We start from the raw sequence: 14370 nt of genomic DNA on the forward strand, positions 1-14370 counted from the left end.
TTTATTTATTTTTATTTTATGCGTATGAGTGTATTGCCTGCATGTATGTGAGTGCACCCATGTTGTGCAATGCTGCAGAGGTCAGAAGAGGGCTTCGGATTCCCCTGGAACTGGAGTTAAGTATGGTTCATAGCCACCATGTGGGTGCTGGGAATCGAACCCGGGTCCTCTGCAAGAGCAGTCAGTGCTCTTAACCCCTGAGCCATCTCTCCAGCCCCCGGGATATTTCTCATTCAAACCACCACAATGACTTTTTTATATGATTGTTTTCCTTGAGTAGTTATCTTAGCCCATTTTCTGTTGCTATACCTGACTATAACAGATTAAGGAGTTTATAAAGAATAGAAACTCAAATTTTATGTCCCAGAACATGGTACTGGAATCTGTTTGTCCACTACTGTAGGCCTCTTCTTGCATTCAAGCATGTTAGACAATAATATTTCTCATTCAAACCACCACAATGACTTTTTTATATGATTGTTTTCCTTGAGTAGTTATCTTAGCCCATTTTCTGTTGCTATACCTGACTATAACAGATTAAGGAGTTTATAAAGAATAGAAACTCAAATTTTATGTCCCAGAACATGGTACTGGAATCTGTTTGTCCACTACTGTAGGCCTCTTCTTGCATTCAAGCATGTTAGACAATATTTCAAGGTAGGGCAGAGTAAGAACACTAGCTCAGGCCTCTCTTCCTCTACAGAGAAAGGCACTAATGCTGTCTTGATGGGCCTGTATCAGCTACTTTTATGTTGCTGTGATAAAACACCTTAACCAAAGACAATTTATGAAAGTTTATTTTGGCTTATGGTTCCAGAAGAGGAGTCCATGTTGGGGAGGAGGCTTGGCAGCAAGTGGTAGGCACGGCTATGGAAACAAGAGGTTGAGCTCTCACTTCTTCAACTGCAAACATGAAGCAGAGAGAAAACTGAACGTAAGGTAAGGCTATTAACTCTCAAAACCTGCCTCCAGTGACATACTTCCTCTAGCAACACCTCCTAAGGATTCCATGACTTCGCTAAACAGCACCACCAACTGGGGACCAAGTGTTTCTTCAGCCTGTGGGACTTCCCTCCGTCCCTCCCTTCCTTCCTCCCTCCCCCCTCCCTCCTCCCTTCTCTCCCTCTCTCCCTTCCTTCCTTCCTTCCTTCCTTCATTCCTTCCTTCCTTCCTTCCTTCCTTCCTTTTTTTTTGGAGGGGGGGTCTTTTTGAGACAGGATCTCCCTGTAGGCACAGATGGAGACCAGGCTGGCCTCAAACCCACAGAGATCCACCAGCCTCTGCTTCCCGAGTGCTGGGATTAAAGGCACGCGCCACCACACAGGGCTGGGAGATATTTCTTATTCAAACCATCACATTCCACTTTCTGGCCCCCACAGATCATGGATATCTCATAATGCAAAATGCATTTAGTTCAATTTTAAAAGTCCCCGTAGTCTTTGATAGTCTCAATGTTGTTCAAAATTTCAAAGTCTCTTCTGAGACAATTTCTTAACTGTAACCCATTGTAAAATCAAAAAGACAAATCCAATACTTCCAACATACCTGGTTGAGGGGTACTAGCACTAAGACACTTTCTAGTGGAACATAGTAGCCCAGAAATGAATGCATTCATATATATAGTCAATTCATGCTTTACAGAGTATCAAAGGAACACAATGGGGAAAGGATAACTTAAGAAATCTCTCTGAGGCCAAATTTCCACATACAAAAGAATGAAATTGTATCCTTATGTCATAGACAAAACCCAATCGATAGAAGACCTAAACTGTAAGATCAGAAACTATAAAGCTCCTGCAGGAGCCTGGGAGGAAACCCTGTTGGTTGCATATCCTGTGTTGGGAGTATTCTTTCCAGCTCTGCTGTTTGGAAGATCTGATCTCTCCAGCCCTTTCTTCTTTTTAAATTGTGCAGTCATTGCTATAAACTTATGATAGATCTGCTTCTGCTGCATTCCATAGAGTTTTGTACTGAAGCTACTTTTAAATGTACTGTGTTGAAACCCTATGATCTACCTCAAGAGCAGCAAATCAAGGTACAGAATGGTTATAAAATATGCTGCAGTTTGAAGACTGAATTAAATTATGCATTTTCTTTTGAACCACACACACAATTTCTTACATATTCATAGAAAATTTCTGGAAAATATGTTCAGGAACCTGCTGCATTGTTTAACTTTGGTCAGGGGAACTGGTACTGGGACTGAGTGGTGGGAGAGAAGATTCATTACACTCATTTGTACCTTTGAAATTTTTTTTATTCATTATTTTTATTTTAATGTGTATTCATTACTTTTATTTTATTTTACACATGTGTGTAAGTGCACCTGTGTAGTGCAATGTCCAAGGATATCAGAAGAGGGAGTTGGATTCCCTAAAACTGGAGTTACAGATGGTTATTAGCCACATGTAAGTACTGGGAACTGAAACCAGGTCCTCTGCAAGAACAGCCAGTGTTCTTAACCGCTGAGCCATTTCTCCAGCTTTCATTTTGTTTTGGGTTTTTTTTTTTTTTATTTGTTTTTTGAGACAGGGTCTCCCTGTAGCCCAGCTAGCCTGGAATTTGCTATGTAGACCAGGCTGGTGTGCCTCCCAAGTGCTGGGATTAAAGGCGTTCACCACCATGCCCAGACTTAGCTCCTCATTTTGCACTTTTTGAAATATAAATGTTTGGTGCAAGTTAGGTTTTCTGAAAGCAGATGCCATATGGAGTTTCAGGCACAGGGTGTTTGTACTATGATGGTCATTGTTAATTGTCTACGTGACAGAATGTAGAATCACCTAGGAGATGGGCTTCTGGGCATGCCTGTGGGGGTGTAACATGATTTTGTTAATTGAGATGGGAGGGCCAGCCCACTGTGGGGGCACCATTCCCTGTCTGGGATCCTGGACCTCTAAGTGGAGAAAGGGAACTGGTGAGCAGTACACATTTGTCACACTCTGCTTTCTGATTGCAAATGTGATGTGACCAGCAGCTTCAAGATCCTGCTGCCTTAACTTCCCCACCACGAAGAACTGCACCTCTGAACTGTGAGTCAACATAAGCCCTTTCTCCCTTAAGTTGTTTCTGTCAGGGTATTTTATCATAGCAACAGAAGAGAAAATATGATACTTATGATGGTGCATACCTACAATACCAGCATTTGAGAAGTAGAAGCAGGAGGATCAGGCATTCAAGGCCAACCTTTGATGCATAAAGAATTCATGACCAGATCGAACTACATGAGATACTAGCTCAAAAAACAAAAGAAAATGGAACAACAATCCCAAGAAAAAGATCAGTATCTGTGGAAGAAGGGAAGGATACAGGGTTGGGCAGATGGAGATGCCTATCTGTGATGGGGGCCTGAGAAAACTTTGGCTAAACTCTGGTGATCTAGGAAGCTTGGGAAGCAAATCCTTGAAGGGAGATGCAGGTATCCTGTCTGGACTATGACACAACTTTCCCCACCTCTACATTTTGTTGAGAGTTTGGATGGGTATAGAAGTCCATCAAAATTTAGAGGTATAGGCCTGGAGAGGTGGCTCAGGGGTTATGGCAACTCAGAGGCACTTGCTGCTCCTCCAGAGGACCTGAGTTCAGTTCCAAGCAACCATACTGGGTTGCTCATAACCACCTGTAACTTCAGCTACAGGGGATTACACATCCTCTTTTGGCCTCCACAGGCATGTATATACATGGCATACATCCAAACAGACACAGACACACAGACACACAGACACACACACACACACACACACATATACACACACTACAAATAATAACAATAAATCTTAAAATAATTTAGAGGTAGGAAAATTCTATTTCAGACAAATAAATCCTTAGCTTCCTTCCCAGGCACCTCTGTCTATTGTCAAGTCAATGGCTTCCCTTTTGGTTTCTTAGTATTCAAAAGCAATTCTTAAGGGATACAAATAGTGTAATCATGACTTTATGTGCCTGAGCCTAACAGATGATATTCTAAATAAGTTGAAAGTAGTTGCTTCTAGAGAACAGAAACAGGAAATGGATGAGGGTGGGACCTGGGATGCTAAGTTTTCAACCAACTAGGATACACTTTAGAGTAAAAATGCGCAGTGTTAATTGTTTTAGGATAATGGGCACAAATTGTGGTATGGGCTGAATTATGTCCAACCCTCATCCCCCCAATACTTTGTATGCTGAAGCCCTAAGACCACCAGTGCAACTGATATCCTGGAGACAGGGTCTTGGGAAGAAACTGGGTTCAGTGGATGGGGGGGCCCGATCCCAAAGAAGGGGGGCAGCAAGAATGAGAGTGAGTGTGAGAATGAAAGGTAGTGAAAGCTGTCTCAATGTACACACAGCAAGGAAAGGCGGTGTGAGCATTCAGGGAGAAGAGAAACTATGTGCAAGCCCGCAGGAGCATGCTCACCAGAACTGGACTATGTTGGCATCCTGATCTCAGATTCCCAGTTTCTAGAACTGTGAAAAAGTACATTTCTGTTGTTCAAGCACCCTGTCTAGAGTGTGACTAGATGGCCCCAGCAGGCCAACACATATTGGAACTGTCCCCAGAAAACTAGAAATTAGGGCCAGATGTGGGGGCACCTGCCTTTAATCCTAGAACCTGGGAGTGGAGGCAGAGTGAGGTGAATCTCTGTGAGATTGAGGTCAGCCTGGTCTACATGGTGAGTTCCAGGCCTGCTGGAGACCCTGTCCGCCCCCCTCCCAAAGAAAACTAAACTAGAAATTAGTAATCTTTAAATACATTTTTCTCTTCTTTTTTATTTTATCATCTATCTATCTATCTATCTATCTATCTATCTATCTATCTATCTATCTATCTCTATCATCTATCTATCTATCATCTATCTATCTATCATCTATCTATTTGTCATCTGTCATCTGTCTGTCATCTATCTACCTACCTATCTATCTATCTATCTATCTATCTATCTATCTATCTATCTATCATCTATCATGTGTATGAGTGTATTGCCTGCATGTGTATAAGTGCACCCAAGTCATGCAGTGCTTGCGAAGATCAGAACTGGAGTTCTGGAACTGGAACTGGAGTTACAAATGGTTGTTAGTCACTGTGCTGGTGCTGGGAATCGAATCCAGGTCCTCTGAAAGAGTGGCCAGTGCTCTTAACTGCTGAGCCATCTCTCCAGCCCCTCTTCTTTTTTTTAAAAAAGCATTTATTTAGTGTGTGTGTGTGTGTGTGTGTGTGTGTGACAGTGTTCACAAAGAGGTCTGATGACAGCTTGCAGGAGTTGGTTCTCTCCTTCTACCATGAGGGTCTGGGGATTGAACTCGGGTTGTCAGGTCTGGTGGCAAGCAACTTCACTGACTGTGTCATCTTGCCAGTCCCATCCTCAGTTTTTAATAGCACACATTACCTGTACAAAATAATGAGCCTCGTTATAACATTTTCATACATCTACGTACTGATCACCTTTTTTTATATCTGATGTCAGTCTAAGAGCTGTGTTTTTTGGGTTGTTCTTAGTAGAGAGTAGGAGGTGAGCCTTCTGCCCTTCCCACTCCCAGTGTTTCCATTATCTCTGTTCTGTATTTATTATGTAGAGTGAACAGTGCATGCAGTCCTGGGAAGTGGTGAGCAGATTTAGGTTAAGGAAAAACACTTCAGAAAGGAAGTGATTTAGGGTGGGGGGTAAAGCCCTGCAGGTAAAAAAACTGACAAGCAAAAACCTCATGCATCAGAAAAGTCACTGATGTAGGTGATATATAACACCTGGCTCCCTGCCGACTCCATTTCTCCATCAGCCTGCCACCATTGCCCTCTCCCTGTCCTAGAATGTAGGACATGGCCGAGATTGACAAGGAAGGGAGGTTAAAGGGGCTGTACTTAAAATGTCACCCACTCAGACTGAAGACTCAGTGGTGTATTTTACCATGACGTGGTTTAGTTAACAAGAGCGAAAAAGTGAAGAGGTTGCGGTTTCTAATCAAAGAAAGTAATGCCTTAGTTACTGAAATGCTTCATTGAGAGGAAAACAACAGTTAATTAGGTCACCAAGATAAATTAAGAAGAAACTAAAGACGTGTTTGCCACAATTAGATCAGTTGTTAGCTTGTGGAAAGAAAGTACATATAGCAGTTAACAATTCTGGAGTATATAGCATAGCATTTGATAGTGCTGTGAATTGGATGAGAACCTAATTCTATAATAAATGCCATCTTTGCATTGCACTGCAGATATTTTAATGTAGAGCGAACTTGCTTGCTCTCAGAGGGTGCTAACCTGATTTGTTTTAAGTACCCTGCCTTTCCTGGAGGATGCACTAGTTCCTGGTGCTAATATGTGGCCCTTAATTCATAGCTAGATTCACGATCCAAAAAGGATGTTTACTTTTGTCTTCTATGAACTATTGAACTGAGGTGATTGTATATTAGTTTAAAGTTAAAAAGACAAACCTTACATGTGCCAGCAGAGCATTGTGTATGCAGTACGCTGCAAAGAATAAAACAAGGCCTTAGGACATTTTGTTGTCCTTTTGGTTTAAGAATTTAAAATTACATGATGTGGAGCATTTTCTGCCCTCTAGTGGTTAAAAGTAATTTTTCAATGTTGGCTTCATTTCAGTGCTTTAAATTATAAGGGAAAAACTACATTGTATTTTTTAAAGTGTGAAAATTATGTGGTGCATTGCTGTAGCTAATTACTGTCATTGCATATTTTATGAAAGAGGAACAATAGATTATGCTTTATTAACCACCAATAATATACCAATGCCTTGAAATCTAGGCAAGAAGTAAAATAAATTTTATGATTTTTTTCCTTCAGGATTAAAATAATATTTCTCCGTTTCTGCAAAGAGAACGTTAATTTGACATAAATCTAGTTATAATTTAATTCCACTCCTGATTTTAAGAGTGATTTTCCTGCTTGGCTTCTTTCATATTTTAGTTCCTCTGTTTAGGATGAGGATGTGTGTTCTTCCTTTTCCTTAGCTGCACTTGGGTTATGTCTAGTACATTGATTTCACATTGTGAGAGGAAAATGCTATGCCACATTCCATGAGGACTTTTTTATTAGTTATCTTTGGACATCACTTGGCTGCTTATTACCACACATTCTCAGACATCAAGCACAAGTTTAAAAAATTTACAAACTTTAATATAAAAAGACCAAGGAAACAGATGAGATGGAAAGATGGGCTATTGGGAAGAATGTGAAAGAGCTCTGAAGTTCAAGGAAGTGTTTTAAAATAGCACTAATCAGGGTTGGAGAGATGGCTTAGTGCTTAAGAGCACTGGCAGAGGATCAGGGTTCAGTTCCTGGGACCCACCTGGCAGCTGACAACTGTCCTTAATGCCAGTTCAAGGGAGTCTGGCACCCTCTTCTGACCTTCGCAGACATTGCATGACACGGGTACATTTACATGCAGGCAAAACACACACACACACACACACACACACACACACACAAAACAAACAAAATTTAAAAATTGAAATAGCACTATGGGTCACTTTTCATCTTGTAGGAGAGTTATACTAATCAAACTTCATTTTCTTCAGTATTCATGTCTGACTTCTCACAGACGCCTTTCTCTCCAGGTTTTTTGAGGTCAGCAGTGAGTTCTGACCCCTGGGTATTTTAGTACATTAAGGGCCAGGAAGATGATAAAGGACCAGGAGAAACGATAAGCAACCATTGGCTCTTTTTAGACTTGCTTGAAGGCAGTATAGGAAAAACAAAGACAAAACCAAACTAATGTTCAAGGGGAAAGTTTTAACATTTCAGGCTGGATGTGGTGGCAGCACTCATGAGGCAGAGGCAGGCATTGAGGTAGAGATTGAGGTCAGCCTGGTCTACATAGTGAGTTCCAGGCCAGGTGGGGCTACAGCAAAATCCTGTCTCAGAAAACAACAGCAGCAGCAACAACAAAATTATTTCAAAAAGCAAGCAAAAACCTCCAAAAAAAAAAAAAAAAACCCAACACAACAGTGAATGAAATATGAGACATCTAATAGACATTCCAGGAATGGAGCCAATTAATAAATGATCAGACAAACCCTGGATAGAATGAAGAAGACAAATGCTTCCCAGGTAGTAATTCCTAACTGAATCCTGCTGAGCACTGAGCTCCACACAGTCTGGAGGAAAGCATGGGAAGGGTTACCATACATCATGCTGGTGGGTCAGGGCACACTTCAGATTTAATTACTTTATTGCCTTATCCCATTTCCTGACTAAGATCTGTAACAGACCGAAAATCACCTAGGGAGTGTAAGAACTGTCTAGGTGGAAATGCCCCGCTGGCCATCTTTCCCTAAGTCTACTTGTCAGTGCTCGAGTTTCCTGCAGCTCTCTGGACCATCTCTAGCATTGAGGCAGAAATGGGAACTTGAATAATGTCAACAAAGGCACTTTGGGCACTAGGGAGTTAGTTTAGTCAGTAAGGTGCTTGCCTTGCAAGCGGGGAGGGGCGGTGTTTGAGTTTGAACCCCACAGCCATGTAATAAAAGCATGACATGGTGGCCCACCTTACAATCTTGGTGCTAGGGATATAGATTTCTGGGGCTCAATGACCAGCCAGCCTAGCCTATTTGATGAGTTTCAGGCCAGTGAGAGACACTATCTCAAAAAAAAAGAAAATAAAAGAAAAAAGGAAAAGAAAAAAAAAAAGATGGCACCTAAGAAACAACACCTGAGGACCTTTGGCCTTCACATGAATATACACACATACACACATACTTACCTGTACACCCATGAACACACACACACACACACCAAGAATACTTTGTCAGCTATGGGGGACAATTAGTTTCTTCTTGATAGTTGCTCTAAGATAAAGTAGTCCATTTGTAATTCTGCAATGCTGTTACCCCTAACGTCTTACTCCTGAGAAGCTGAGCACTCCTTACCTGTTCTAAAGGTATACACCTTGGAGTGCAGCTAAAGTAATGCTCCTTAGGAATCTATGGTCCATCTCCCTCTCCTCCTTCGTCTCTGACTTGGAAATACCTGTTTTAAAACACTGACGATTTAATCCTGGGCTCCTGTATTTTTTCTTATTGATGCTTAAGTCAGCAGATGTTTCCTGAACTCTCAATGTATTAGAGAACTGGAGGGCATGCCATTGTGTGCTGGTGGACATGGCCATGGATAGAGGGAAAAGTGTGACCTTTAGGTCAGGTGGATGTCAGCTGAACCAGTTTGTTGACCCCCATTTCTTCAGAAAATTCCTGTAATCTTAATTCTCATATATAGAAGTTAGTATAACAGAATAGCACTAAATGCTAAAATAAACATAATTATCACAGTAATAAATTGTTACACTTATTAGAAAGGGATAAAAATGTGATTAGGACAGCCTAGTCAAGTGGTTCCTAATGAAGGGGTAATTTGGAGCCCTGGGGAATATTTAGAAGTTTCTGGAGACATATTTGGTTGTTGAGATTGTGGAGTGGTCCTATTGGCATCTAACAAGTAGAAGCTCTGGGAACTGTTTAATACCACAGATAGTCTCCTAACACATCTAGCCCCAAATTAACTGTTGCCTAGTGAATGAGGATAATTAAAATGTATTATGTATTTTACATAACAAGGGTGTATGCTTTTGAGGTTGAGCAGAACTGTATAGGTGCCCCTCCAACAGGCATGCTCTAGTTTCTCTTTCATGGTACTAGTGCTTGGGGCCCTGTGCCCAGTGGAAGAACTGCATTATTTCCCTGTCTCATTTGCAGATAGGAGTGACAGTTTGCATGAAACAGGAAACACCTGGTTAGTACTGTTTGAAAAAGAGAAACCCTTTGCTCTGTCTCTGTTATGCTCCCTGAAAAGGGGCATGGTAGCTTGCTGGGGCCGTGTACGAAAGTTAGTGGAGGGAAAGATGGCTGACCAGTGGATCCCTTGTGACTGTGGACTTCTTACACCAGCTCCCAACTCTTTTTTTTTCCTGATATTTTTATGTGAGAATAAAGAAGTCTCTCTTGGTTAATACAATATTGTTTAGGTTGTCTGTTACACGAAGCTGTGTCCACATTTGACCTGTGTCTCCAAGGATTTTGATTGATAGGAAACTGGTGTCTAAGCTGAGGGAATTAACATGGACGAAGGTACAGAGGCCTGTGCTTTCATGAAATAACATGCGCTTTGGTGTGTTTATTACATAAAGTATAAGTTCCAAAGGAAACGTGTCATGTGATGTCCCCAAGCAGATCTCTAGGAAGAACCAAGCTCTTGGAGCCGCCTGCACACTCACCTTTCTTCCTATTTCATTTTGTTGGTCACAGTTAGGTGAACACTGACCTTTTGTTTTTCTTCTGAGAAATTTGTTCTGGAGTCGGTACATTTCTTTCCCTTCTTGTGTTTTTCAAGGTCATTGTCATAGAGCGATGTATGAAATGTGGAGCTGAGATCACATGGAAGGCCCTTTCATGGAAATTGTTGCCCTGTCAGACCCGTGTGATTCCCAGCAATCCCTGAAGTTCTGTCCTCTGCTCTCCTTCATAGGCTGGCTGGGATTCAGAGCAACACCAATCCAAGTGGATTTTCTCAGGGAAGGGAAATGTTGGAAAAGAGGAAAAGGGGAGTGTTTGGGGGCCTGTGCCTGGGAGGCACACTGGGCACTGCTCCCCTCTCATTTCTAGTTTATGCTATATGCATTCAAATGGCCAGTCTGAAACAGTAATCACCCATAAGTGAAATTAGATGCCCATGTAAAACAACTCTAGAAGAGATCTGCTGCTATGATTCTTAAACTTTATGGGATCAAGACTACCTTTGAGAATCTACCTAGTAGCCATGAACATCCCAGAAAAGTGCGCACTTGGCTAATGCTTCAGAGAAGACTTCCTCCTAGCAGCCCTGAGCATTCCTCTGAAGGAGAGATCCATCTGCGTTGCAGGATGTCAAAAGTGAAGTCCTCATGGAAACACCAAAGTCTAATAGTTGCAAAATTTTAGACAGATCACCAATTGCAGGCCTTTTGTAGGAAATGGTTGGAAACTGATTCCACAAATTCTGGTGTCCCTCACTTCCTAGGAGACTATAAAAGAATAGCAGTTAGAATAATTATGAGGTGATTTCTTTGGACAGAGTTGTCAATTTGCTATGAATTCCCCCTACCCATGCCAGGGAGGGACTTCCCTTTGCTGAAGAAATGAGTGTCATGTGGTTGAGAGAAACAAAGGCCAAAAATGCCAGTGGCCAGGGCAGCAGGAGAGAGGAGCCATGTTGAGATTGTGCCCAAGCAGGGAGGGTGGCTGGACATGATCAGATGCGGCCTGAGGGAGAGGGAGTGCTTCAAAGCTTACTCAGGAGAACCCTCAGAGGAGAAGGGGGTGTGTATGGAGTGGGTGTCCATGTCTCAGGACCCAAGACCAGGGCCCAGGCTGGCTTGGAAAGTGTGGTGGTTTGAATGAAAATGTTCCCCATAGGCTTCAAGTATTTGGACATTCTGTCCCCGGATGGTGGCGCTGTTTTGGGAGGTTTTAGAAGGTGTGGCTATGCTGGAGGAAGCACATCATTGGGGGTGGGCTTAGAGAGTTCTTAAGCCTTGCCAGATCGCCAGTCGCTCTCTTGCTTCCTGTGCTTGTGTGATGATGTGAGAGCTTAGCTTCTGCTGCTCCTGCTCCAGCCACCTCCAGCCACCATGCCTCCCGGCCATGACAGGGACTGTAATTCCCCTGGAACCATAAGCTCAAATAAACTCCTCTTTCTATAAGTTGCTTGGGTCAGTGTTTCTATCACAGCAACAGAAAAGTGACTAATACAGTAAGGCATTATGGGAGGTAATAGGGTTATAGAAAAAGGGCTATCCTCTTGTCCCGAGCATGAGTCCATCCATCCTGCTGAGAATTATCCTCCCTCCTTCCCTCTCATCCTGAATTCTCTTCCATCCCAGGGTCATCCGAAGGAGCAGCCAGGTTGAAGGAAGCACAGAGGCTGGCAGAATGCTCCTTCCTCGCCCCCCACTGCTGTCTCCAAACTCAGTCCTCAGTGCAGGAGGAGCAGAGAAAGGGATGAGTGTCTGAATGCTGACTGAAGTGCTGATTACAGTAGAACTGAGATTGTGTGTTTGTTTTTCTACGTTTTCAGGTTTTTTTAATTAAATTAAATTTTTTTATTTTTTAGGAGAAACATTTCATTACAGCTTTAACATACTCAATAACAATTTCCAGAGCAAAGATACATCTCTTTCAAAAGTGGCTATAAAAGTTTATGTTTGCTGTTGGTTCACAATTAATACAGTTATACAATATTGAACTCAGTATAAACCCTGTAAGACATAAAATTGAATGAGTTTTTAACCTTTAAAAAAGATCTTCATTTCATTTTAAAATACACTGTTTCTTACAGAAAGATTCATTGTTTTTACTACTAACACTGAGATGTTGGCGCATGCGTGTCTAATCTGTATGTATCTGATTATTACTAGTCATGGTCAGTTGCACTCGGATCCTTGGCATCTGTGTACGGCAGGGGTGCCAACACCACAGCAGACAGAGGAGGGAAGGCAGAGATAAAGGGCTCTAGTTGGGGGGCTATGGGAGGGTGCCACCTGGGAAGTGGGTCTATAGATGAATAAGATTGTTTGGGATGTTCTTTGTGATATACACACAAAAAATTAACAAATTAAAAAATTAGTTATATTGAGGAGGAAGCATAAAAATTTACTTCATGTTAAATAGTAGAGGTGATAAACATTACCATTGAAATCTACCCAATGACTTTATATCCATACACAGTTTTCAAGTATTTTTATTATAGACAAATCATAGTTGTGCCTACTTAAGGGGTACAGTGTTATGGTTTTTGAAAAATTGGAATGATTAAAGTTAATTAGGTGTAGTGTATTTTTGACTTTGAGAGGCCAAAGGTCTGATATTACTTAAGAGCAGGCGTGAGGTTCATGGTACCTGAGCATGTTTCTGCCAGGTCCAGGGGAAGGTTCCTGCACACCCTCTTCCCCATTCATTCTATTTTTAAAGAAGCAGTTAGACACAAAATAATTTGATGTTGATCAAGCCCTGCAGTAATATTTTATTCCCATCATAGAATGGGATCAACCTAAGAAACTGCCTCTTGGGTTCCATGTAGAAAAAAGAAGCTGGGGCTGGAGAGATGGTTCAGTGTTTAAGAGTACTGATTGCTCTTGCAGAGAACCTGGTTCAATTCCCAGCACCCACATGGCAACTAACAACTGTTCGTAACTCCAGTTCCAGGGGATCCGATACCCTTTTCTGACCTCCGAGGGCATTGCATGACACAGGTGCTCTTACATACATGCAGGCAATACACTTGTACACATAAAATAATAAATAAAAATATTTTAAAAAATAATAAAGAAAACAAAAGCTGGTTTGATGAACACAGGGAAGGGATGCAGATGAAGTAGGGGAGTGTCTGCCTAGCCTGTGCCTTCCCTGGGTTTGATTCCCAGCACCACAAAGGCAGGTAGGGGAGAATCAGTTGACACACCAATGTGGATGGGAGAAATTTCACAAGCTCCCACCTAGAGATGAAGAGCTGCAAGCAATCGGGCTGCTGAGAGAGGGAGAATCATTTTTCTCCAAGGATGAGCTTCCTGAGGATTATCCGATCTGAAGTGGTCAGCCCTAAATGCAGGTACATACAAACAACACTGAATGGACTCAGTATGTTTCTACATGTAGCAATAAAAAGGAAGATGAAGTCAAAAAATTGAGAGGAAGAGAGGCAAGGAAGGAGTGGAAGGGGGAAGAGAGAGGAGTAGAAATTGTGTAAATATAGTTCTCATGTATGAAATTGTCAAAAAATTATATATAAAGATGTAACCTTTGTCAACACATGATTAGAAAATTGTGATAAATGGACCTAAAATGGAGAAAAAGTTTTTTTAAAAATGAACACAGAAGAACTGAGAACCGAATGTCAGGGACATTACCTAGTCAAGTTTAAGGAGGCAGAACAGGATATATAATGTTAAATGCTTAACAATTCAAGATGGTGACAGTGATGGTGTGGCTTTCCCAGAATAGTGTGGCACGTGTTTTGGGTGTCTGCTGTGGTTCTATTCCCATAGCCATATGAGACATCACCCTGTTAGGGGCTCTGTAGGGGGTCTGTCCTCCAAATAACCTTCTGCCTGACTTTCTGGGCTTTCAGTTAAAATCTCACTGGAGTCACCAGGGCCCCGTAACTGTTGCATTCTGTGCACCCACACACTCAGCACAATGTTAAAGTCTGCCACTGTGTGAGTGGTACCTGGATCTACTTGATCATGGCAACAGCCGCTTAGCACTGCTAGCTAAGAGCAGGGAATGGATTTTAAGGCAACCCTCAGCAGGGAGTCCATGGAGAGCACCCTGGGGCCCTTTCCTGAAACAGTTCTGCCCTGTGATGTCTCTGGGCCTGTGGTGGGACAGTAGCTTCCCAGGTTCTCAGACACCCTT

The sequence above is a fragment of the Nannospalax galili genome, unplaced genomic scaffold (genome assembly GCF_000622305.1).
Source record: "Nannospalax galili isolate Female #2095 unplaced genomic scaffold, S.galili_v1.0 scaffold158, whole genome shotgun sequence".
Taxonomy (NCBI): Eukaryota; Metazoa; Chordata; class Mammalia; order Rodentia; family Spalacidae; genus Nannospalax; species Nannospalax galili.